General features: G+C 43.2%; 1 long non-coding RNA gene across 1 annotated transcript; it reads left to right on the forward strand.

The window, feature by feature from the left end:
• On the forward strand, window positions 1-25,189 carry LOC137301632 (uncharacterized). The gene is made up of 4 exons (XR_010958329.1): window positions 1-79; window positions 3,522-3,637; window positions 6,789-6,895; window positions 23,301-25,189. It is a non-coding gene; the product is annotated as an uncharacterized lncRNA (long non-coding RNA).
• Window positions 25,190-27,649: the final 2,460 nt, after the last annotated feature.

Raw genomic sequence — 27,649 nt, forward strand, 5'->3', positions numbered from 1 at the left:
GCACCGTGTGTACTGACCCACCACATTGTTCGGCTCCATGTACAACAGAAGCACAGTAGGCCTCAGGCTTCTGCCCAAGGTAATGCAGTCAGCCGGTGTCTGTAGTACAGCAGTGCTCTTGGAGCACAGGAGTGCCCTATCAGCCCTTATATAATGGAATATCGGTACTAAATGGGTAACCAGTGACACCATTAACCAAATGTTCAACACTCAACCAACGTTGGGGTAAATTTTCACCTTGCCCCCGGGTGTAAAGCTGGCACGATTCCACCGCTCATTATAGAACCCGATCAATCTTCATTTCCATTGAGATTAATGGAAATTAAAATTGGGAGGTTTCCCTCACGGGTGGCCAATTCACAACACCAGTTTTACACCTGGGTGGCACGTTGAAAATCTACCCCATTAAATCCAGATTCCCTCTGAATTATCGTTCATCGTGTTTCTTCACTTTTTCCAGCTACCTGGAAGGCATGTGTACTTATTGCCTGCAGCATCAGATGATAGCTGTACTAGTGTGCTGTTTACTCTAGTGTGAATACAAGGCCAACTGATCGTTCCAGTTCTTCAAGCCGGCAGTTCAATCCAAAAACGAACAAAACTTATCACAGTTGCTGAAAGTAATTTATGCATTGTTGAGTCCCAGAACTTGTTTCCACAATCTCCTATCCTGTCCCTTAAAACGTTAGTTTAATAGTGACACTTCTCATCAGTATGGATTGTATCCAACTGAAATTCCCTAGACCACTGTTGTCCATTATATTAACCACTAGCCACATGTGGCTAATTGGGAATCCAGATATGGCTAATTGCATTCCTGATTAATAAATAAAAAATGAATATTAGACATCACTCGAGAGCGTGTGATCTCAATACTCATATTCACATGGCGTATGTATGTGTACTTTAATCGTTTTATGCATTTGTTGGTGAAATGGTAGGACAAAAAGCAGAGTGCGTAAGTGTTTTTTGATCATTTTGACTGCTTTACTTCCATGGTTATAGAATGGTGGTAGATATTTATGAAGTAAATATACACATGTGAAGTGCTTTTAGCTGTACTGTGTGAGTGTATGAAAGGCGATTTCCAAGATAATTAGTGCATGTGGCTAAAATGGTGTCACCATAGCTACATCTGTGGCTAGTCAGCAATTTCTATTGGACAACATTGCCCTATCCAACATGTAATATTTATGTATTTATTCAGACAGAAACAGTAGCAATGCAGGCAGTGATATGAAGTTCCTCTCTCCTATATTTTAATGAAAGGAATAAATGGTTTAAAATAAATGGGCTATCGTTTTCACTAACATAGCACACAAAAGAATTTGAAACAGATGTGTTAATGTATTGTTTGCATCCATTAGTAGGGCAAGTGAATTTACATAGAATTACATGGAATTTTACAGCACAGGAACAGGCCATTCAGCCCAACAGGTCAATGCCAGTGTTTATGCTCCACACAAGCCTCCTGCTACCTTACTTCGTCTCACCCTGTCAAGATATCCTTCTATTCTTTTCTCCCTCATGTACTTATCTAGTTTCCTTTTAAATGCACCTATGCTGATTGCCTCAACCACTCCATGTGGTAGCGAGTTCCACATTCTCACCACTCTCCAAGTAACGAAGTTTCTCCTGAATTCCTTATTGGATTTATTAGTGACTATCTTATATTTATGGCCACTAGTTTTGGACTCCCCACAAGTGGAAACATCTTTTCTACGTCTGCCCTATCCAACACCTTCATAATTTTAAAGACCTCTATCAGGCCTCCTCTTCTCTTTTCTAGAGAAAAGAGTCCCAGCCTGTTCAGTCTTTCCTGATAGTGGCACCCTCTCAGTTCTGGTATCATCCTTGTAAATCTGTTTTGCACTTTCTCCAGTACTCTGCATGGTCTAACCAACATTCTATATAAGTTTAACGTAACTTCTCTGCTTTTGAATTCTATTCTTCTAGAGATGAACCCCAGTGCTTTGTTTGCACTTTTTATGGCGTTGTTAACCTGCGTTGCTACTTTTAATGATTTTTGAATCTGTACCCACAGCACCCTCTACCCCATTAATTTTCCAAAGAGTACATGGCCTCCTTATTCTTCCTAACAAAATGCAGCACCTCACACTTACCTATATTGAAACTCATTTGCCATTTGCACGCCAATTCTGCAAGTTTTTTATTGTCTTGTATTTTGTTGCAGTCTTCCTCATTATTAACTACACCCCCCAATTTGTGTCATCCACAAATTTTGATATTGTACTTCTGATCATTTATGTAAATGGTGAACAACAGTGGTCGTAGCACTGATCCCTGTTTGGAACACTACTTCCCACTTTCCGCCAATCTGAGTAACTATCTTTAACCCCTACTCTCTGTTTTCTGTTATGTAGCCAGTTTGCTATCATTCTGCTACTTGTCCCCTGACATTAGAGTGGAGGCCAGATGGCAGCGGGGGGAGGTGATTGGGCGCGTGGGTAACCCGCCAATAAAAAATGTCTGTTTTCCACGTTGATCGCGAGTCAATTGGAGCCACTTAACGAAAGCTGCGTAGAGGGCGGACTGCGCACCCGCATCACAGGCTGTCAGGTGGAGGAGCTCTATTTAAAGGGGCAGTCCTCCAATGGCTTCTCCTGGAGCAAACACCCACACATCACAATGGAGCAGCTCAGGGGTAAGGCTGCTCCAAGATTCAGTGATGCCTCACTCCAGGTGTTACTAGATGCAGTGAGGAGGAGGAGGGATGTGTTCCAACCAGTGGACGGGAGGAAGCGACCTGCCTCTGCCACCAAGAAGGCCTGGCTCGAGATAGCAGAGGTCACCAGCAGCAGCAACATCTCCCGCACCTGGATCCAGTACAGGATGAGCTTCAATGACCTAACTAGGTCAGCCAAAGTGAGTACACTTATTGATTCTCCTACATTCCGTCTTCCACATCACCGCCCCCACCCCCCAACTCATTCTACACTGCCAACACTACTCTATCACATCACTCCTCACATCCACTTAAGGCTCATCCTCAACCTACCTACACTTCCTCAGCACTTCCTCACCTCCCCATTAGTCACCCCACCACTACCACTCAACACAATCCTCATACAATGTCATGGCTCTGTCTCATACTCACCCTCTGATGCATCTCCTTCATGGTCAGCCGCACATAATCCAATGCATTCATTGGTTGCCACGTCACCATCACTCACTTACGCGTCTGTACTTTCTCCCCTTATTAGAGAAGAGAGCTCAGAATGCATGGGAGAGGGCGAGGACAGGAGGGAGGCTGCAACAAATCCTCTTCCTCGCAGATGCAAAGCAAGAGGTGGTGGAGCTGAGCCGCACCCTCGAGTGCCTGTCCGTCGGGGACGCCGAGACTGGCACCCCACAAACGTCTGGTGAAACAACTTTTAACATTCAGCACACACAATATGAATCGATGTTAACATGCCTTTCCATCTACAGCACCTCAATATGCTCATTGCAAAATGACACATTTGTGATGATGCTTAATATTGCCTTCTGTTCTCTTACAGGGCCTTCAGCAACTGCTGTGATGGCAGAGGGCGATTCCACAGAAGACCTGCCGGCCTCTGAGGGTGCACCGTCACATCTGAGCGAGCCATCCACCAGCGCAGATACTCACAACTCGGTGGGTTCTAGTCCTCAGTTAGTTGGGTTAGCATCTGGTGAGTTACCACACACATGTGAGCACAAGTAGACAATGGTGGCAGGGGCAGCTGTGGAGAGTCCGCATCGGTGGGAACACTCAACTCCAGGCTCTGCTCAGCTGGACGCAGATTCTGAACCCTGGGGGTCATCCTTTAAAAGGAGAATGATCGAGGGACAGCAGCACAGGTGCCAAGCGCACTCTCCACAATAGCGCAGAGGATGGAGGAGTCCAACTCCTGCATGAGTGGAATGGTGGCACAGGTACTGGAGGGAATCTCTGAGATAGTGTCACAGGGACGTGAGCAATTCTCTGAGATACTGTCACGGGTAAGTACGGGAATGTCTGCGATGGAGAGAAGGCTAGCCGCCACTGAGCTTCAAGCATGGCTCATAAATGAGTCCATTCAGGCCCTGACAATGGCTTTTCGGACTCAGGGTGAACAACATTCTGCCACCTTAAACCGGCTGACATACTTTAGAAGTGGCCTTCCAATGCATCACACATGTCCTCCACACTGTTGTCCAGCAGGGTGGTAGGAGTGATGTGGCCTGGCCCAGGAGAGGGATGATGGAGAAAGGGGACATGGAAGTGGGGACGCCACTCAAAGCGCTCCCACGTCTCACCCGTTGCCCCCTTCTCAACCAGTACCCGCAATGCTGCCTCCTCTCCAGGTGGCCGAGTCTGCCCCTGCACAGGTGCAGGTGCAGCAGTCTTTGGAGGGGCCCTCACGGGCTCCAAAACCCACAGGGCGTAGGCCAAAAGCATCTAAGCAGTCCAACCATGGACATGATTAACCTGCCACTATCTCTGCTGCAGCCCAGGGGATGCACCATGTAGAAGTAGTCGGAAGAGAAAGGCGAAGGTTTTGTAAGCACGAAGGGTGTGCATAAGGGTGTTTGACGGTTGGTCATGTTTTTTATTTATATTAGCTTTTTGTTAAACTCACATTAAATATTATGACTGTAACCACAACTGCCACGTCTTGGCCATTCTTGACTGGCTTCTGTAATAAGGCCCTTTCACGAGGTTCACCATGAACGGCAACACTTGATGCCATCCATTGGGTCACTTTACAGTGGGTGTAAGTGTAGTTGCAGGACTATCTTGTGCAGGGAGGGGTGGGGGGGAGGTTGCTGGTGTGGGCGCTGCTTTATCCAGGTGGTGTGAGGACTGGACTCTTCACACTTTCTGATGTTAGTATAACCGTTCACATATCAGTGACTCCCTGGCCTCACGAGCAGCCAGGTGAGCTGCTGCTCTGGCCATGGGTTGCTCCTGCTCCTGCTCCTCCTCCTCCTCCTGCTCCTCAATGTGGGTGGCAGATGTGGAAGGGGCCTCCTCAAGCGGCACTCCTCTCTGTTTTGTCCTGTTGAGCAGGGCACAACACACTACTATAATGCATCCCACTCTGTCTGATGCATATTGAAGTGCTCCCCCAGAAAGATCAAGACACCTAAATCGCATCTTGAGCAGCCACATAGCATGCTCAATTGTAGACCTGGTGGCAATGTGGCTGTTGTTATACTGACGCTGTTGCTCGATGTTGGGGTTCCTCAGAGGTGTCATCAGCCATGTGTGGAGGGGGTATCCCTTGTCCCCAAGGAACCAGCCCTTAAGGGAGTTCGATGCATGGAAGAGGGGTGGGATGTTGGATTCCCAGAGGATGAAGGAATTGTGGCAGCTGCCAGGGAATCTGGCGCATACATGAAGGAATCTTTTGCAGTGGTCACAAAAGAGCTGAGTGTTGATGGAGTGATACCCCTTCCTGTTGATGAACAGTCCTGGCTCGTATGGAGGTGCTCCTATTGCTATATGGGTGCAATCGACTGCACCCTGCACCCGTGGAAGCCAGCCACGGAGTGGAATCCCACTGTCCTCTCCGTCTAGCTGAGGTCGTCCATGGGGAAGTTGACGTACTGCGAGGCCCTGCGAAACAAGCCATCGATGACCTGCCTTATGCACTTGTGTGCAGACAACTGAGAGACTCCGGTGGCACCCTGGAATGATCCGGGGGTAAAGAAGTTGAGGACAGTGGTGACTTTGACAGCGACAGAGAAGGAGATGCTGCTCAGCCCAGGCGGGAGCAGCTCAGCATGAAGGAGGCTGCAGATGTCTGCGACTACCTGGCAAATAACTCTGAGCCTCTGTATGCACTGTTCCTCAGAGAGGTCCAGGAAGCTGAGTCTGAGTCTGTAGACTCTGTAGCGAGGGTAGTGCCTCCTGCAACGTCGCTCTCTCTGTTGTTGCCCTCCATGCTCTTGTGCAGGTGCCTGTGGTGCAGCACTGTGTTGTGGAGCTCCAAGTGGCGGAGGTGGACACCATGCCTGGTGAGGTTGGTGTTGTTGCTCATCCTCAGGTGTAGTGGTGAAAGCAGCCATGGCGGTCTTGACGGTCTGAGTTTGAGGGTGTCCGCAAAGTAGTTAAATGTGTTTGAACAGAAGAATTTTGAGTGGAAAGTAAGAATTTTCAGTGAAAACACAAAGATCTTGCAGCCAAAACTTTGTCTGAAGGAGCTGAGTGCTCTGCTGTAATAAGTGACCTTTTCTCCCCATCTGTCAAATAAGCATTTGAATGTCTCACTGGCTGCTGGCTGAAACATGTCTGTTGCAACATGGAGTGTTTCCCACAGCACGGGAAACACGCTGAGGATGCTTCAAAATCACACCCCCGCCTCAAAGTGGAGAAAATTAACTAGTTCAACTACTTAAACTATCTCAACATCTGTGTAAAGTTTCATCCCACCAGCTTTAATTGCCAGTGGGACTTCCGCATTCAGGAGGCACACACGCACCCAGACGCGCCAGTGGGGAACCCGGAGGTCTGCGGGTTGGAGCCGGGCTCCGAACCCAAATGGGATTTCCCCGATTTTCGGATCCCCCCGCCCCCATCGCACCCGCAATTTCCCGGGAAAATTGAGCCCCACGTGTTCTGACCTTAGTCAGGAGTCTATTATGCGGTACTTTATCGAAGGCCTTTTGAAAGTCCATGTATATTACATCCACTGCATTACCCTTGTCTACTCTTTTTGTTACTTCTTCAAAGAATTCAATAAGGTTGGTCAAGCATGACCTTCCCTATTGAAATCTGTGCTGACTATTCTTTATTATATTTTCGATTTCCGGATGTCTAGATTTCTAGAATCGAAGCGCCTGAGGTAAGAAGCGGACCTGTTTGAAGTCGGAGCGTCGGAGCGTCGGAGCGTCGGAGCGTAAAGAGTTCGGGGCTTCAAGGAGCGAGGTAAGAAAGTCAAGAGTGAGGTCAGCACAAGGGAAGGAGCTGATTGACTGCTAGCTGGTGAGGTTTTCTTTTTCTGGTGTGTGTTTTTGTTTTAAGTCTTTAGTTTATTTTTTGTTAAGTTTAGTTAATCTAATAAATCGAGGCATGGCAGGGCAGCTCACACCCGTGGAATACGCATCCTGTGCCATGTGGGAACTCCAGGACGCTTCCCGTGTCCTGGACAACCACAGGTGCAGGAAGTATCGTCAGCTGGAAGAGCTCGATCTCCGGGTTTCGGAGCTTGAGCAGCAGCTGGCTTCACTACACTGCATCAAGGTTGAGAGCTACGTGAGTAGCACATTTCAGGAGGTGGCCACCCCGTAGCTTAAGTGAGTGCAGGCAGAGAGGGATGGGGTGACCGCCAGACAGACAAGGAGGACCAGGTAGGTAATGCAGGAGCCCCCGGAGGGCATCTCACTCTCTAACCAGTATTCAGTTCTGAATATTGGTGGGGGAGAGGGTTCCTCTGTGGAGTGCAGCCAGAGCCAAGACCATAGCAACATGGGTGGCTCAGCTGTACGGGGGGGGGGAGGGGGGAGGAGGAGAAAGGTCACAAGAGCAATAGTGATAGGGGATTCCATAGATATGGGAGCATACAGGCATTTCTGCGGCCGCAGATGTGATTCCAGGATGGTATGTTGCCTCCCTAGTGCCAGGGTCAAGGATATCACTGAGCGGCTGCAGAACATTCTGGAGTGGGAGGATGAACAGCCAGAGGTCGTGGTCCATATCGGTACAAACGACACAGGTAGGAAGAGGGATGAGGTCCTGCAGGCAGAGCTTAAGGAGTTAGGAAAGAGATTAACAAGCAGGACCTCAAAGGTAGTAATCTCCAGATTACTCCCGGTGCCACGCGCTAGCAAGTATAGAAATAGGAGGATAGAGCAGATGAATGCGTGACTGGAGAGACAAGGAGTACAAAGGATCAGGAGAGAAAGATAGCACTAGAGTAAAAAATAGTAAAGTATTAGATGGACCAAAAGAGAGTACAAGAAAGTCTAAGATGGGTTTGCAGTGCATGTATGTGCACGCACGAAGCGTGGTTAACAAGGTTGGTGAGTTGCAGGCACAAATAGCCACATGGGAATACGATGTTGTAGCAATAACGGAGAGGGTTACAGTGATAGGGTTACGGTGATAGGGTGGGACAGTGGGACTAGCTAGATTGCTCATGCATAGAGCCGGCGCGGACTCGATGGCCGAATGGTCTCCTTCCATGCTGTAACCTTCTATGATTCTATGTTTCTGTTTTTCTATTACATCTTTGAGTGAAGATTCCAATATCTTCCCTACTACCAACGTTAAGCTAACTGGTCTATAGTTCCTCTTTTGAGTGCAGGAATAACACTCGCTGTCCACCAGACCTCTGGCACTATTCTCTTTTCTATTGAATTTTTTTTATATATATACTAGTGCCTCTGCTATCTCGTCCCTAGTTTCTTTGATTATGCGCGGATGCAATCCTTCGGACCAGGGGTTTTATCCTCTCTAAGTTTGTCTAGTTTATCAATTATCTCCCTCCTATCTATCTTAAATGTCTTGATATCCTTTTTGATCTCTTCTTCTAATGTCATGTCCACCATGTTAGCCTCCCTCGTAAAAAGTGAGGCATTCAATATTTCTGCCATTTCACTGTCATTTCCTATGAGCTTATCTTGAACATCCCTTACTGGCCATATCCCTATCTAAATTTTCCTTTTGTGATTTATGTGGCTATAAAATACTTTACTATTTCTTTTTATATTCTTTGATAATTTCATTTCATAATTCATCTTTGCTTTCCTAGTTGTTTTCTTGACTTCTTTCCTAACCTCTTCATAGTCCCTTTTGTCATCCTCTCCTTTATTGCCTCTGTACTTACTGTATGCCTTTTTCTTTAGACTCAATTTTACCCTTATTTCTTTATTCATCCATGGTGTCTCATTATTGGTTAGTTTGTTCTTGTTTCTATTGGTCACCTTTTAAAATATTTCCCACTGCTGTTCTATCTCTTTGTTTGTCATTATTTTTTTCCAGTTTACCTTCCCTCGTTCCATCCTCATCCCTTCATAATTAGCTTTTTTCCAAACTATTACTTTGGTCCTTGTCTTAATTAGGTCTTTCTCAATCATCGTCTTAAAATTGACTAGAGGCTCTCCTAGGCTTACTTTTCTTATCTGCTCTGGTTCATTTCCCATTACTAGATCCAGCAGTGATTTCTCTCTTGTGCTTCTTACGTATTGGGTAAGGAAGGAGTCCTGTACACATTATAAAAACTCCATTCCCTTTTCCCCTTTCACAACCTCTTCTTGCCAGTTTAATTGGTGGTTGTTGAAATTTCCCATGTTTTTTTATCTTTGTCTTTTACTCATTTTATAGATTTGCCTACATATTTCTCCCTCCACTTTCCTTCCACTATTATGTCATCTATAGTATACCCCTATTAGCGAGATCGATCCCTTCTTATCCTTTATCTCAATCCATATGGATTCAGTTTCTATCTTAATGTTAGTTATGTCATTTTTTTCTACTGCCATTATGTTATGTCTAATTAGTACAGCTACCCCACCCACTTCTTTCTTCCCTATCCTTCCTAAATACATTATGTCCTGCAATATTTAACTGCCAATCCTGTCTTTATGCAGCCATGTTTCAGTTATCCATACTACATCTGGTTCCTCGCTACAGATTATGATGTGACATATCTCATGGAAATTTGCTGGGAGTTTCTATACTTATCAACTGAGGCACACTTTGCTTCCAGAGTCCTAGAGGCAGTAAAAATGCCAGTTTCTGAGAAAATCTGACTGATAACAAATCATTTGCTGCAACAAATTCCATACCCTGATCAAAACCAGACTGTGAACTGAAAACAAATCTACTGGTCTCCAGTATGTCGACTGTTTTTCCCCAACTATTGCACCATTGATGCAACAGACCTTCTACAGCAGGAGTTGTCCAGATATCTCTCTTTGTGGGCTGTATAGATGTGTACGATGGAGTCTCGGGGGCCACATCTGGTGAGGTAATGTTTGTGCCAGCTGTGGGACAGGTCACCCATCGACAGTACCTATCGTGAGGCATCAAATGCACTGCTCGTCCTTTTCTGTCCACTGAAAACCTCCCAGGATTTGTATCGAGATATTGTGTCATGTTAAATGAGTTGCCTTAGTTATGGATGTGAATAATGCAGGGTTCCCCACTGTCAGTGCATACTCAGAAAACTATCTCTGTAAAGTCGAATTCCATGTCCCCATTAATGTACATGTATCTCAAGCGGCTGACACTATTAGATCTTAGAGATCTGGTCCACCAATGAGGCAACAGCACTAAGAATAGCCCTTTCCAGGCCCACAAGATTCAAAAACCAGTAAATAAGAAATACAAGCACAAACTGGACAGAGTTACTTGGACGTCTCAGGCTGTCTTACCAGGGTTCAGGAACTGCAGACAGTCCTAGAGTTATATGGAAACAAACTTCATTGGACAATTGACTTCAATTGAATGAAAATCGGGAAAGGTGTATAATGGGCGGCCGATCTGATATCAGCCATTTTACACAATCTCCAAAAGTTAAAATTACCCTCCCAAAAGTTCAACACTGCGGTTCTAAGGCTTGTTTCTGTTCACGTTTCCCTCTCTGGGTTCCTACCTACTTCTCTGTTTCATGGATGACTTCCATGGACTGTGTCCCACAGTGTTATTAACTTGATCATCAACATCTGCTTGCAGTTTCTAGAAAATATAACATGCCATCTTTCCTTAGATTTACAGCATTACTAATTCACCCAGTTGACTTCATTTCCCAGTCTGCAGCTGTAGCTAATACTTTTTGTTTGTACTTTCTTCCTTGTGGTTCCTATAACATTGTTACAAAGTTGATTGGAATGTTTGCTTTCTAAATTTTACTTGGAGAAACTTGGCACCAATCCAACTGATTCCAGTCTGTTGTGGCTGCCGATTCCCATAACACCTTATCAGTCTACCACCAGTAACATCCTTGGAGTAGGACAATATCCCAACCGGATAGTAGCCATCTTTTCTACTTCCTTTTTGTTAATTGAATGTGCTAGATAGTTCATCATTACTAATTTATCCTTAAAGGAAATCTCACTGCTGGTACCTTTATAAAATTGCACAGTTAATTTTTAAAAAAAGACTAACTTTCTCTCTGCTCCATTTTTGTTTACTTTTAAAAGTTTAAAAATGATTGCTGATCAGATCAGTGGAATTGGTGGGGTTTTTTTATTCGTTCATGGGATGTGGGCGTCGCTGGCGAGGCCAGCATTTATTGCCCATCCGTAATTGCCCTTGAGAAGGTGGTGGTAAGCCGCCTTCTTGAACCGCTGCAGTCCGTATGGTGAAGGTTCTCCCACAGTGCTGTTAGGATGGGAGTTCCAGGATTTTGACCCAGCGACGATGAAGGAACGGTGATATATTTCCAAGTCGGGAAGGTGTGTGACTTGGAGGGGAATATGCAGGTGGTGTTGATCCCATGTGCCTGCTGCTCTCGTCCTTCTAGGTGGTAGAGGTCGCGGGTTTGGGAGGTGCTGTCGAAGAAGCCTTGGCGAATTGCTGCAGTGCATCCTGTGGATGGTACACACTGCAGCCACAGTGCGCTGGTGGTGAACGGAGTGAATGTTTAGGGTGGTGGATGGGATGCCAATCAAGCAGGCTGCTTTGTCCTGGATGGTGTCGAGCTTCTTGAGTGTTGTTGGAGCTGCACTCATCCAGGCAAATGGAGAGTATTCCATCACACTCCTGACTTGTGCCTTGTAGATGGTGGAAAGGCTTTGGGGAGTCAGGAGGTGAGTCACTCACCGCAGAATACCCAGCCTCTGACCTGTTCTTGTAGCCACAGTATTTATATGGCTGGTCCAGTTAAGTTTCTGGTCAATGGTGACCCCCAGGATGTTGATGGTGTGGGATTCGGCGATGATAATGCCATTGAATGTCAAGGAGAGGTGGTTAGACTCTCTCTTGTTGGAGATGGTCATTGCCTGGAACTTGTCTGGCGTGAATGTTACTTGCCACTTATGAGCCCAAGCCTGGATGTTGTCCAGGTCTTGCTGCATGCGGGCTCGGACTGCTTCATTATCTGAGGGGTTGCGAATGGAACTGAACACTTTGCAATCATCAGCGAACATCCCCATTTCTGACCTTATGATAGAGGGAAGGTCATTGATGAAGCAGCTGAAGATGGTTGGGCCTAGGACACTGCCCTGAGGAACTCCTGCAGCAATCCCCTGGGGCTGAGATGATTGGCCTCCAACAACCACTACCATCTTCCTTTGTGCTAGGTATGACTCCAGCCACTGGAGAGTTTTCCCCCTGATTCCCATTGATTTCAATTTTACTAGGGCTCCTTGGTGCCACACTCGGTCAAATGCTGCCTTGATGTCAAGGGCAGTCACTCTCACCTCACCTCTGGAATCCAGCTCTTTTGTCCATGTTTGGGCCAAGGCTGTAATGAGGTCTGGGAGTCAAGTGGTCCTGGCGGAACCCAAACTGAGCATCGGTGAGCAGGTTATTGGTGAGTAAGTGCCGCTTGATAGCACTGTCCACAACACCTTCCATCACTTTGCTGATGATTGAGAGTAGACTGATGGGGCGGTAATCGGCCGGATTGGATATGTCCTGCTTTTTGTGGACAGGACATACCTGGGCAATTTTCCACCTTGTTGGGTAGATGCCAGTATTGTCGCTGTACTGGAACAGCTTGGCTAGAGGCGCAGCCATTTCTGGAGCACAAGTCTTCAGCACTACAGCCGTGATGTTGTCGGGGCCCATAGCCTTTGCTGTATCCAGTGCACTCAGCCGTTTCTTGATATCACGTGGAGTGAATCGAATTGGCTGAAGACTGGCTTCTGTGACGGTGGGGATATCGGGAGGAGGCCGAGATAGATCATCCACTCGGCACTTCTAGCTGAAGATGGTTGCAAACGCTTCAGCCTTGTCTTTTGCACTCACACGCTGGACTCCGCCATCATTGAGGATGGAGATGTTTACAGAGCCTCCTCCTCCCATTAGTTGTTTAATTGTCAACCACCATTCACGTGTGTGGAGCACGATAGTGTAAAGGAGCTGTATTAACATTAGTAGAAATAATATTTCAGTAAACCTTATTTTTAACTTTGTATTAATTCGGCTTCTGCACATCACTCATTGGTAGTTTTGACAATTATATTTAACCACACTCAATCAAAAAAGTTTTTTGTCAGAAATTGAGCAAAAATTAAAATGTTAAAGTTTACCACAATTCTATGTAACTTTGAATTTTTCATGGGCATTGAGTATGAGACTCTTCCTTGAGCTTGGCCACTCACCAGCAATCCATTCAGAGGATCCAATCTTGGGCTATGTTTCTTTGTGTTGGTAAGAATTAGTGGCTTGGAGTATCTCGGTCCTTCGCCTGGGTGTATTGGACCAGTTCGCTGCAAACAGGTTCAGATTATTTGGTGACCGCTACATTTCCTGTGCCTTCTCTACTCCCGGACCCCACTACCCTCTTGTACCCATTACACCACAAGACAGTGGACTATAGCTGTTACATTTATTCTGACCGGCCTGCTAAGAGTTTCCAGCATTTTCTGTTTTTGCTTCAAAGTAATCATCTTCAGCTCCACTTTCATTGCTGTGACTCAAGTCACATTATATTTACAATGCCACATAAGAAATATTTTAAACAGCACTGCATGTTCTATCATGGGTAAGATGGGTATAGAGGGATATGGGCCAAGTACAGGCAATTGGGACTAGCTTAGTGGTATAAACTGGGCGACATGGACATGTTGGGCCGAAGGGCCTGTTTCCATGTTGTAAACTTCTATGATTCTATGATTCTATAGTATGCCAGTCTATCAAGCCCAAACTTGTCTTTCATCACCAGGTTATAGTCCAACAGTTTTGTTTGAAAATCACTGTTGGACTATAACCTGGTGTTGTAAGATTCCTTACATTTGTCCACCCCAGTCACCGGCATCTCCACATCTTGTCTTTCATCAGAATGGTTTGCCATTCAACTTAATTTTACATTGAGTTTTAAGTTCTTTTTTTCTCTGTAGAAAACCTCTCTCCATAACCAACAGATTCATGTGTTGCCTTTGTTGCCTTCTTCTCGATCACAACCTTGCCTCATGTGATGTCTAGTATAGCTTCCAGAAGGAAATGAAATGCAGGAAATCCCTGTGGCAATCATTGATTCCATTCAATTGAATTGTAGACACCCAGACAGCTAACAAATCATAGTCAGCCAACCATTTAAAGCACAAGTTGTCTTCTCTACATGAAAGCTCTTCTGGAGGAAACAGAACACTTTGATTCAATCCAACCTTTCCGTGGGATAGCTGCACTTGAATATTGAATAAAGACTGGCAAAAACCACCTCCAAATTAATCCTTAAGGATTACACCAACCCTATTCAGTCCATTGCACCAGTCCAGGATGCTATTTTCAAGCATAGTGATTCAAAGATGGATATCCATGCTATGTTAAGACAGATGTGAGCCAGATTGTTTCCTGCTACTACTAGCCCATTTTCATGCAAATTCTCAGCCCTGATGGATGTATGTTTATTGCAATAAAGGATGAAATCAGTGAGACTTCCTAGTATCCTAAAGGCCCATTCATCAAGTCATTGGAGTTATATATTTTCAACTGGTACGTTTCAAGAGAATGCTCTTAAAACAGAATGGTGGACTACAAACCACAGTTCCAAACATTGTCCATTGTGGTCTACGTGCATTTAAAATCTTGGGGACGAAATTGGTCACCGCCAGTCGTGCAAAACGGGCTCATAGAGAATCCGCAGATCTAAGAAAATCAGGCGCAGTGTAAAGTGAGCTCCCGATTTGCTATCAGCCCATTTTGTGCTACTGGTGTTGACCAAATTCATCCCCCTTATTTCAGGCTAAGCAGATTTTAGTGCTGCATTGACAAATAAGGATAAACACTCGGATCTTGGGCTCTCGGCAGGGAGCCACACTCAAAGACAGCACATGTCAGAAATCAGCATTATGGTATCGTATCCCTATGTCTGATCTGTGCTCTGTTCAAGCGTGGCTCCCTGCTGAGAGAACACAATGCTGTCATACTTACATGACAGTAACCACACTGCTATAGTCATTCATTGGCTGTGAAGTGCTTCAGGATGTCCTCAGGCTCTAACAGGTTCTATGTAAATGCAAGTTCTTTCTTCCCTGATAACAGTCAGTGCCAATGTTAACATGAGGTTCATTTTGATTGGTTTTCTTTCTGCAAAGGAGAGCTTATCGAGCTGTGGCTTACTGGCTAGATCCTGTGTTTGGTTAAAAAGCCATAAAAGTAAACCTTAAATTTAGAAAAGGATCTGATTGATGGCATGATGACATCATTGCATGCCCAATTATACCTGAGTGAATTATAAAATCTCCTAGGAAGTTCAAATCTCAAACAAATCTAAATGGCATTGAAGAACAACCCTTTAAATTCCTTAAATACAAGTTCAAGTTCCTTAAGACAGAGGTGCATAGAAGTTGAAAATGCAAGAAATACACAGATAACTCAACAGCATCTGAAAAGAAAAATAGGACAGCTAATGTTTCCGGATTAGACTTTGATACAATCAGTCTACACCTGAAATGATTACCTGGATTTCTCTTTTCAGCTGCTGACTGACCTGCTGTGTATTTCCAGCATTTTCTGTTTTTATTTCAGATTTCCAGCGGTCCTTTTCTTTGGATCAATTTCTATCGCATGGTTTGAGGTCTACTTTTATTAAAAGTGCTTTTGTAGTGCCACTTGTACAGTTTGGATAAATGTAAGGAATCTTACAACACCAGGTTATAGTCCAACAATTTTATTTTAAAATCACAAGCTTTCGGAGATTATCTCCTTCGTCAGGTGAGTAGTGAATGACATAGTAGTGAGTAGTGAATTCACTACTCACCTGACGAAGGAGATAATCTCCGAAAGCTTGTGATTTTAAAATAAAATTGTTGGACTATAACCTGGTGTTGTAAGATTCCTTACATTTGTCCACCCCAGTCCATCCGGACCGGCATCTCCATATCATAGTTTGGATGGTGAGAGATCGATGTCCGTGAATCGGTTTGCCTGTTTACGTTGCTAATTCCCACTCTCTTATCCCTAAGGCAGAACCAGAGACTCAGTTTTTCATGGGTTTCTAATTCTGCCACAATCTGAGATCAGCAACCGTCAACGTAAAACCATTTCAAGTATACTTCATCCATAATTAGAGATTAGTGTCTTTATCGCCATATGGCGCTAAATCTGAGGCCGGTCCTAAGTGCTGCCGAAGCAAACATCTCATGTAAAGCAGTGCGCTGCTAGTTCGCCAATTCAACATCCTGAATTCAATTAAATCAATTAGAAACACTACAGGACTAGGAAAGAGATAATGAAGGGTTAAAATCTGCTAGAACATACACTAATGTGCTCAATAATGAGATTGAATTACTTGCATTAGTCGTTAGACTCCTTTGCATATCTAAAGGATGACTATTGAGTAACTGCCAATACAAATACAAGTGAGAGGCACAGCTGTACTGTCAAATGTGAAGCAAGTCCACATGTACCTAAAATGCTTTTGAATTACTTTCAGCTCAAATGTCCATTTTAATACACTAGGTATTAGATTAATGGTTTTACTCCCTTTCTCTCTTGAATATATTGGGAGTGGAAAAAAGCACATTTTACTGCTGCAAATAAGTGCAGTTTCCCTTCTTTAGCACGCTAGCTCCTGTACAAAAAGTAAGCACAACATCCCAATAATGACACAAAATGACGATTTTGCAGACGTGCTGTGGGTAGTGGATTTTATTATAGTGGGGTAAAGGAAGGAGAAAAGAAAGACTTTCATTTATTTATAGCGAGTTTCACGACCTCAGAACGTCCCAAAGTGCTTTACAGCCAATGAAGAACTTTTGAAGTGTAGTCACTGTTGTAATGTAGGAAACGCAGCAGCCAATTGCACACAGCAAGCTCCCACAAACAGCAATGACCAGATAATCTTTTTTTAGTGATGTTGGTTGAGGGATAAATATTAGCCAGGACACCGGGGAGAACTCCCCTGCTCTTCTTCAAAATAGTGTCATAGGATCTTTTACAGCTAACTGAGAGGGCAAACAGGGCCTTGGTTTAACATCTTCTCTAGAAAGACAGCACCCACCTCTGTACTAAAGTGTCAACCTAGATTTTGTTGCTACAGATTGCTGGAGTGAGATGTGAACCCACAACTTTCTGACTCAAGAGTGCTACCCACTGAGCCACAACAGACACCAAGTCATTTTGTTTAACTTATTGAAAAGGCTCTAGAAACCACTGAATTTATTGCAAAGAAGTATCAGACTCTGGGAGCGAGAATTCCACTTCTGTATTTCCTGTACACACAGAGAGCACATATTGTGAAATTGTACGCTCCCAGCCCGCAAATGTCCATCTATTAATTCTAACAGATAGAAAATCACAGGCTGGCAGCCCACAGTTTCACAATATACAATCCCAGCATTGGCCGGGTGTGTAGAAGGGAATTACACTAGGAATAAGGCTCCCCCCAACTCCACAAAAAACAGATACAGTAGATTCTATAAACGTTTGTGGTAGCTTGAACTAAGAATTTTTTTTTTAAATCATTAATTGATTCTTGGGAGAAAACCTATTGTGCTTAAAACTGATCTAAACACAGCGTAGATTCCCTGCCAAACATGCCCAGCTTCCAACCTCAGCAATACCATTTCACCCCCAAATACAAGATTGTTGAGTTGAAATAAAACGAAAAAAAAGGAATGCTAGAAATCCACAAACAAGAAGGGAAAAAAACTGGTCAGTGTTCACACAGAAGAGAAAAATGGACTAACATTTCAAGTTGTGAAGGGCTGCAGCTGAAATATTTCTCTTTCAGATGCGGCCTGATTAGATCATACAGCGCCTCCCATGTAATTATATGCACAACCCATTCAAATGGATATCTTCCTTAATTTATGAGTCTCTGAAACAATTATTTCTTTCCAATATTTCTGAAGTCAGTGAAAAGGAAAACTGGGCAGGGCTGTACAATGGATGGCCGATCTGATATTGCCCTGGTCATATCATCGTCGCAAGTTAAAATCCCCTCCTGTTAATTTATCACCAGTGCAAAGCTAACGTTTCTTCACACCAACACTTTTAATGTGAATGCATCATAAGGTTATTTTTATAATTTGTTTGAAGCTGGTTGTTCCAGACTGCTCATCAGCAATGCCAAGGGAGATCAGCTAGTATTCTTAGAACACCACACCAGAGGCGCATTGTTATCCTAAAAGGAATAAATTTATCACAGAGATAATTGAACTCTTCAATGCCTTCTTTGTTACAGTATCTAGCAATTAATTGCAATGTCATTTGGTCTTTAAATCTGACTTTCATCAATAAATCTTCCTGCAGTTTACCCTATTTTGTATAATACATTGACAAAATACTGTAAAACTTCTAGATTACATCTGTGTTAATATAAGCAGGTTATTTCCTTTATTTACTTTCTTACTTTCTGTTCATGAACATTATCCAGGTTTATGAGCCATAACATTCCAGAATGAGACAAGTATTTATTTCAATCACTCAATTGGTAAACCTGTCCTAATCTTTTGTAATTAAGTGATAGGTAATCAATGTGTCAAATGTACCACTGAAGAGTTCAAAGATTTCTGTGATAAATAAATAAATTTGCTTTTATTTTAAAAATGGAGATATGGATATTAGCTAATCTCCTGTGGCATTGCTCATGAGAATGCTGGAATCTGGAGCAGGGCAGTGATGTTTAGCTGCTAACCTTGCCTGCCCATTTAAGGCCACTGCTCAGGTACTTCCTGTAGGGGGTGTCTAAATAGATCCTGAGGGAAGAATTTAATTGCTTTTTGGTGAGGGAACTTTGTAGATTGCCAGCTGTTTGTAAATTTCTGGCTCCGGGTCAGAAAAAAACAGCATGCCTTTCTCTCATTTTATAAAATGTTGAGACTTTGAAGTGTAAGACTTTGAAGTGTGATCACTGGAGTGTGACAGATGTGCACTAGATGCAAGACCTAAGATATCCTGTGGCATCAGATGATGTGTTATTTTATAACAAGAGGAGATTTATACCATGAAATTCACAATGTATTATTTTGATCGTAGGTCATGTCTGGCTGACCTAGTGGATTTTTTTGAAGACGTCTCTAGCATGGTTGGCAGGGGTGTCATCTAAATGGAGGAGATGTGAGGCATGGTTTCAGTTTGGAAAAGTTAGTTCTCGCCCCTGGTACTTTAAAATAACTGGTTCATTCTGCAGAGTGGGAAGTATCTCTGGTGAAAACTCAGGTTTATCTTTCTATACTTCCAACCTTGCTCTTTGTGATTGAAATATAACATCCTTGATTACACAGGACATAACGACTAGTCCTGGAGATCTTAAATACTTTCCCGCTAGAAATCGGCAGCGTACAATTCCCCAAACCAGACATAGGACGGTATTTAGCAATCACTCAGACTTTATTTCCTCATCTCTTGAAGCTAATTTTCAAGCAATTTTGATTTTATAATGTGGTTCTCTTACTGGTTATTAAAATAGATCATTTTCTCGGAGTTTTATTTACTTGCTGTGAATTAACTATTGTTGGCTCTGAAGTTTCTTCATCTTTACTCATCATCAAGCATTACTGAGCACATTACTAGTTTCATTGAGAATTGGAAGGAAGAGAGTGATGTCAAGTATAGTAGTTCTATTGTGGTCACTTTATCAAGCATTTCATATAATTGTTTAGTCCATCCTAAGTAGACAGTAAAACAAACACATAAATATATAAACATTTAAAACATACATAGAAACAGTTGAGTTGAACCCACGCTCCCAGCTGGGAGCGGAGGACTCGGGGAGCAGCAGGAATATGGCTTGCGATTTTGCACCCATCAATTTTAATGGTTGGAAAATCCAAGGCTGTGCCTCCATGAGTTCCCACAATACATTCCCTGCGTGTGCCACTCCCAGCTGGGAATGTGGAATCAGACCAAGTGTCAATAGCAAACGTAATACGATTACACAATGATATAGTATAATTGTATGATCGCATTGCATTTGCCTTCGTCTTCAGCCCCTGCCACAAACTCTGTGCCCTTGCCAATGAATCCAGCACCCCTCCCCCCCAACCCTGGTGTCAGGCTGAACTAGACCGCTCACAACCTTGGCATCCTTATATCCCTCCCCCAAAAGGCTGTGGATGCTGGGTCCATTGAAACTTTCATAGTTGAGATCGATAGTTTTGTTAATTCAGGATATCAAGGGATAAGGAACATTGGCAATCATAACTTCAGCCATCTAGGCCCCAGGCTCTAGAATCCCCTCACCTCTAAACCTCCCTCTCCTCCTTAAAACCCATCTCTTTGACCAAGCTTTTGATCACCTCTAATAAACACTTCTTTGGTTCAGTGTCTATTTAATGTTTACACCTCTGTGAAGCCCTTTGGGACGTTCTATATTAAAGGTGCTAGATAAATGCAAGCTCAAGTCAATTCAGTCAGCTTGAACACTGTGAGATTATAATTTCAACTAGTCAGATGTTTATCGCAAAACATCACATTCTACATAAGACAACCCAAAAGTATTTAGTAAAGTCAAAAATATGCTGCAAGAATCAAGAATTGTAAATATGCAAATCCTTCTATCTGTTGGTGTTAAACGGTGGTTAAGTATATTTACAGAAGGGATATTCTCTTGCGACATAATCCTGAGCATTCAGCTGTGAAATTGGGAGAGGACATTTCAGGAAATCTGCCATTTCCTTTCAATTCTACCTACATTGGCACATTATTATTTAATATCTCCACGAAAGACCTCCCTTACTGTTCTTTAGCATGGGGATTTTCAGGGCTGATAAATTATAATTATTTAAAGAAAAGGTAGTCTACAGCTAGCATACATCTTTTTTATGTTATAACCATTATTGCAATCACCATTAAGCTATTTAATAAGACATATTTTAAATTACTTCTTAAAAAGTGTGATCAAGTCTGAAATGAAGAGATAACAGTGGACGTGACAATAATACTGTTGATATTTAAGCAACTGTAAAACATCAGGAAATAATTGTGAGGGCTGATTTTCTGGGTTCGACTGCCAGCAACCCATATGGGTTATTGGGACCTACTGCATGTGATTGTCCCCATCTATTATAGATGGAATATCCTAGGCAGTGTACAGTTTCCCAATAAGGGCTGTCGCACACAAAGCTCCTCGGTGGCAGCGCAAACTTAGGGTGTCTCCCCCACTCCTCCCCTCCCATATCTTATTGACAGTATTATCAATATGGGCTATTTATCAGTTTTCACAGGGTCTAATTATTAGAAAAGACTGAACAGGCTAGGGCTCTTTTCTCTAGAAAAGAGAAGGCTGAGAGATGACCTGATAGAGGTTTTTAAAATTATGAAGTGGTTCGATAGGGTAGACGTAGAGAAGATGTTTCCACTTGTGGGGGAGTCCAAAACTAGGGGCCATAAATATAAGATAGTCACTAATAAATCCAATAAGGAATTCAGGTGAAACTTCTTTATTCTGAGAGTGGTGAGAATGTAGAGCTTGCTACCACATGGTTGAGGTGAATAACATAGATGCATTTAAGGGGAAGCTAGATAAGTACAAGAGGGAGAAAGGAATAGAAGGATATGCAGATAGGGTGAGATGAAGTAGGGTGGGAGGAGGCTCATGTGGTGCATAAACACCGGCATGGACCAGTTGGGTTGACTGGCATATTGGAGTATAAAAATTTCTGAACTTAGACTCCCACCATCGATGGCTCATACTTATGTAATCAGAGCGATTGTGCATTCCCTTTTTTCTCTGGCATCATTGATTGCATTCACGAGGTTATGCAAGATGAAGGTATACAGGTAAAGTGGAACAGTAGCCCCTTTTGTCTAGAGAAAGAATAGAAGAAAGATTCATTTTCCATCCAGAAATAGTGAAGTATGATACTCATAAAGGGGGCTGTTCGGTCATATTGCAGATGTTTCCGGGGGCAGGGTGGGGGCGGGTGGAGTAGGAAGTCATGGGATTTCCTCCACCCACACAGAGCAGGCAGCTTCTGCTACATTTTGCTGCCTCCTGTATCTAACAGGAGCCCAAAATACACCCCTTCGTGCTTCAGATGCCCTCTAGTTATCTGCTAAAGAAGGAACCTCCCTTGATCCCACATAGTTATAGAATCATAGAGCACAGAAGGAAGCCATTCGGTCCATCGTGCTTGTGCCAGCTCATTGAAAGAGCTATCCAATTAGTCCCACTCCCCCGCTTTTTCCCCATAGCCCTGCAAATTTTTTCTTTTCAAGTATTTATCCAATTCCCTTTTGAAAGTTACTATTGAATCTGCTTCCACCATCCTTTCAGGCAGTTCATTCCAGATCATAACAACTCGCTGCATAAAAATATTTCTCCTCATCTTCCTTCTGATTCATTTGCCAATTATCTTAAATCTGTGTCCTCTGGTTACCAACCCTCCTGCCAGTAGAAATAGTTTCTCCTTATATACTATATCAAACCCTTCATGATTTTGAACACCTCAATCAAATCACCACTTGAATCTTCTCTGCTCTAAGGAGAAAGATCCCAGCTTCTCTAGTCTCTCTACATAACTGAAGTCCCTCATCCCTGGTATCATTCTAGTAAATCTCCTCTGCGCCCTTTTCGAGGCCTTGACATCCTTCCTAAAGTGTGATATCCAGAATTGGACACAATACTGCAGCTGAGGCCTAACCAGTGATTTAGAAAGGTTTTGCATATCTTCCTGGTGGGACCAATGCGAATGTTCTGGGCAGGAGGATCCTGACACTTACACCGGGATGTTGTCTGCGCAGATAGTCAGCCACAATGACTCGCTGCTTCCAACAATAAGCCATACTCAAAGGGTGAACGGGTGGGGGAATCAGTGGTACAGTATTGTAGCCCTGCTTCCAATCCCTGTTTCTTTCAAGTGCAGCTCCCCACTGGAGGATGGAATGGGTGAATTTACCCTACGGTCAATTAATGGGGGCAATTTTAACCAAACCCATCGAGAAACTGACGGGATCAGGTACATTTGTTTTACCCCCTGCTCAATTTGACTCTCCACTAAAGTCAATCTAGAGTAGTATTTCTACCCAATCCCCTGGCTTTCCTGACAGGGAGTTAGGTTAAAATTATGTCCCATGAGTTTTCATTCCATATGTTATATGCTTATGAAATGGCCAAGATGAACTCAGGTTAAGAGTTAAAGAAAAAAAAACTCTCTATGGGTTTGAAATCATGCTGTGCGAAATCAGTAATGAATGTGGTAACAAGTTTGCATGATATTCCATTTCTCACTGTTTCAATGTTCACTTTTTTTAAAATGCCCTTTCAACCCTTTAGAGATTGGACCTGCAAGCTGAGTTATGCTGGAGCAATCAGTTGCTGAAGATGGTTCAGAGAGTTGAAGGAGAGGCGGAATTCTCAAGAATGCTTACTTCTACTGTCACAGCCAGCAATGTCAGCATTCTGCAAAGGGTATAACTGCCCCCGTGATCAAACATTGATGTCCTGTTTGGCAAACTGTGAATAAAGCCCATCTCTTGTACTCGTACAGTCCAAAGCCATTAAGCTATTGGGCTTTGATGAAGTTGGCCTGTTCTATGCCAATATTATAGCGATGTAGGCAGATTGTCAGTACTCTACAGCCAAGCATTCGGGATCCTGGGCTTCATAAATAGACGCATAGAGTACAAAAGCAAGGAAATTATGTTCAATCTTTTATAAAACACTGGTTCGACCACAACTGGAGTGTTGTGTCCAATTCTGGCCTCCGCACTTTAGGAAGGATGTGAAGGCCTTAGAGATGGTGCAGAAAAGTTTACTAGAATAGTTCCAGGGATAAGGGACTTCAGTTACGTAGATAGACTGGAGAAGCTGGGCTTGTTCTCCTTAGAGCAGAGAGGTTAAGAGGAGATTTGATAGAAGTGTTCAAAATCATGAAGGGTTCAGATAAAGTAAATAAAGAGAAACTGTTCCTGTTGGCGGAAGGGTCGAGAACCAGAGGACACAGATTTAAGGTGATTGGCAAAAGAACCAAAGGCGACATGAGGAAAAACTTTTTTCTGCAGCAAGTAGTTATGATCTGGAACGCGCTGCCTGAAAGGGTGATGGAAGCAGATTCAATCATGGCTTTCAAAAAGGAATTGGATAAATACTTGAAGGAAAAAAATTTGTAGGGCTACGGGGAAAGTGCAGGGGAATGGAACTAACAGGACTGCTCTTATAAAGAGCTGGCACAGGCGCGATGGGCCGAATGGCCTCATTCTGTGCTGTAACCGTTCTATGATTCTAATATCTCGACTTGAACAGTTCAACAAGCATTCAAGCCAGTACTCAATGGTTATTCCAGTAACACAAAACCTGCTGCAGAAGCACTTTGATAATATTTATCAATCCACAATTTGTGTCTAGAATACCAGCAGAAATTCTCTGAGAACAACTCTCCTACTAATAATACTCTTTGCCAGATGGTGACAGACCTTTGAACTCTGTCCTTGTATATGAAAATTTAACTATCTGTTGAATAAGAGTTGTCGGAGCACACATCAAAGAAAGAAAGCACTCGCATTAACATAGTGTCTTACACATTGTCAGGATATCCCAAAGATAATATAACCAATGAATTACTTTTGTATGCAGTCACTGTTGTTTTATAGGCAAATGCAACAGCCAATTTGTGCACAGCAAGGTTTCACAAACAGCAAATGACCAGGTAATCTGTTTTCTGGTTGAGAGAGGAAAGGAATGTTCACCAGGACAATGGGAAAACTCCCTGCTCTTCTTCAAATAGTGCCAGGGGATCTCTTACATCCTGACGAAGCGAGACAGGATATCTCATCTGCCAAAGGGAAAGCTCAAAGGCTTTTCACGGCCTAATCAGTTTGGATCAGTGTCAGCCTGGGATCATGCGTAGCACTCTTGCATCCAAGTTAGAAGGCTGTGAGTTGAAGCCTTAGTAACGACGGAACACTGCATTACCAGGGGTGATCATGCTGATTAGGCCGTGGAAAGCCTTTGGGCTTTCCCCTTGGCAGACCAGCAGAAACGATCTGGGTCTTTTATTTTCGCAGCTACCACCAAAGTCAATATATTAAAACATCTGCCCCTTTTACCCTAACATGCAGCTGACCCCTCTTGTTATGCCACCTAATATTCAAAAACAAAACAAAAAGGCAAATTACAACTTAGCTTGACAAATAATTATAAAGCTTGTCTGAAGAAATATATGGATTACTGATGTACATTTTCTGTGATGTAATGTTAACTCGATTAATAAAGTATAATAGATAGCTTCAAAGTCTGTGCTTGAAAACAGCTCGACAGGAATTAATCTGCAAGCAGTTGTGGAGTGGGTGATCTTAGTAACATAGGTTACAATTCTCAGTGCTAAGAAGTGCTCTCGTTATTTTAGCAACTCACATCATTAGATTACTTGCAACTTTTTTCTGCTTACTCCCACATCTTTTGCCCTCTTTCTTCAGTGTCTGAACAAGTGACAACTTGACCCTAAAAAATCCTTTAAAAAAATTAGCAACATTTTTGCTGGCAGTTTTGAAAGCGGGCACTCAAAATTCTGTGGCTTTTCTTTAAATAATTTTGGCATGAGTTACAATTCTTCTTGTCTTTTTGAGAGATCTGCAATGGCCATGCACTAAAAATTAATGTTCTACAGTGACCTCAGTTTTATTGAGCAAAGGATGACAGAAATGAACTTGATGCATAAAAGTGAATCTGTTGTATAATTCATGTTTCCCCACAAACTTAACAGATAAGTTATTGATAGTGTAATGTTTACTTTAATGATATATTCAGTCTAACAACACACTCACAACTAACAAGGATCAAAGTTTTATCCCACAGTTCACGGATACATTGTCAATATTATTGATGTAACCATTATATTTGATGTGCAGACTATCAGAGCCCAATGGATCTGCACTTTCGTTGTGATGTACAAATGACACATACCATATGTTCTGAGTCAAGAACAAAGTAAAATAACCTGTGGACTTTTAATTGCAATACAGTGGCACTTAGCAGCTATTGATTGCATGGCTACGTAACTACGATGGGTCACTTGCTGTTAATATTTGCTTCTCAGTGAAAGAGCATCAAATGACATTTTAATGCCAAAAACTATCATGGGAAATTTTAAGCAGATTTTTTTTTTTAAAAAACCTATCAATATAAAGGCCATGGAACAGACAGAACTGGAAACAGTTTTTTTTTGACTCACCATTGATTTAGCCAGTGACATACAATGCGACCAATTTCAAATTGTAGAAGTCAATTTGCATGTTCTTTTTAAATCCTGTCTGGTAGGGTTAGTTAGACACATTGGGTGAATATTTCTTCTAATTGTTTTAAATCGCTGGAGTCCTTCCACAATTCAGTGACCGGAGGCAGGTCTTCACATCGCAGTGTTAGATGGAAGCTCTGTCCAGTTTTAAAAACAAAATGGTTATTTCCATTAATTCAATCTAATCAAAATATTTCTAAGTTGGGCAGTGTGATGTACTAGCACTTCCCTTTCACCTCTGGGACCTGATTTGAATTCAAATTTTTGATAATGAAAATGTTCTCAGTCTGCCATCTTAAGAACCTTATGAGTTTGTATAATTTCGACCAGTTCCCACAGGCTAACTATCCACTGCACAAAAGTATGGATAACTGAGCACACATTGGCACTAGAATGATGAGACAATTGATTTAGTCAGATGTGAGAAATGGTAACATTCACACTAATGTAACAAGATGTATTCTTGTTGACGCAGAGGTGGGAAGCTTTATTCTGCCTTTAGCCCAAGGCAAGTTTGCCCTGGAAGTGTTTGATACAAGAGATTGAATTCCTAGTATTGACATCCAAAACTTTACTGATCACAAAAATCTGACAAGAAAACGAAAATTGAAAAAAACTGCCAAATATTCTAAATCATGGGCAAGGTTTCCAAAAGGATAATGGTGTTGCAGTTAGAGTTGTGATGAAACTGTATATTGTCTGCAATGGCCAAAGATTGTATTGACAATCTCAGTCGCACAGTTTATCGATACAGTGGGCTTCATTTTAGCACCTGCTATCGGGTGCGTTCCTGGCGGGGGGGGCTCCGAAAATCGGGGAATCCCGGAGCGGGTCCGGAGCCCGGCTCCAACCTGCCCACTTCCGGGTTCCCCACAGACGTGCCGACGTGCGCGCACAGCCCCCGCATGTGGGATTCCCGCAGGCAATTAAAGCCAGCGGGGTGCCACTTAAGACTATTTACATTGCTATTTCAGGTCATTAACAGACCTGATTAAGGGAATATTTGAGGAGGGATGGGATTTTAGAGACAACTGGGACTGTTTTCCATACTGGGGGAAACACTCCCAGTTGAAATGGACATGTTGCAGCCATCAGCTTGTGGCAGCTGCAAAGGTCCATTTGACAGGTAGGGGGGGGGAGAGACCCTCACTCATTGCAGGAGGCCACTCTGTCACTTGGGACAAAGTTTGGCCTCCACCACCCTCCTCCTGACAAGAAAATTCACCAACTTGCACACTTACCCCAGGGTCCAGAGACATGTACCTACCTTGCGGACCCCCTCAGATGTACATCTTCCGGATGGGGGCCGCCGTAGCTGCAGTCATGACCTCCTCGGAGGGCGAACAGCATCACCAGCCTCACCAGCCTTGCCGGCCACACCGTCTACCTC

Source organism: Heptranchias perlo, chromosome 34 (assembly GCF_035084215.1).
Source record: "Heptranchias perlo isolate sHepPer1 chromosome 34, sHepPer1.hap1, whole genome shotgun sequence".
NCBI lineage: Eukaryota > Metazoa > Chordata > Chondrichthyes > Hexanchiformes > Hexanchidae > Heptranchias > Heptranchias perlo.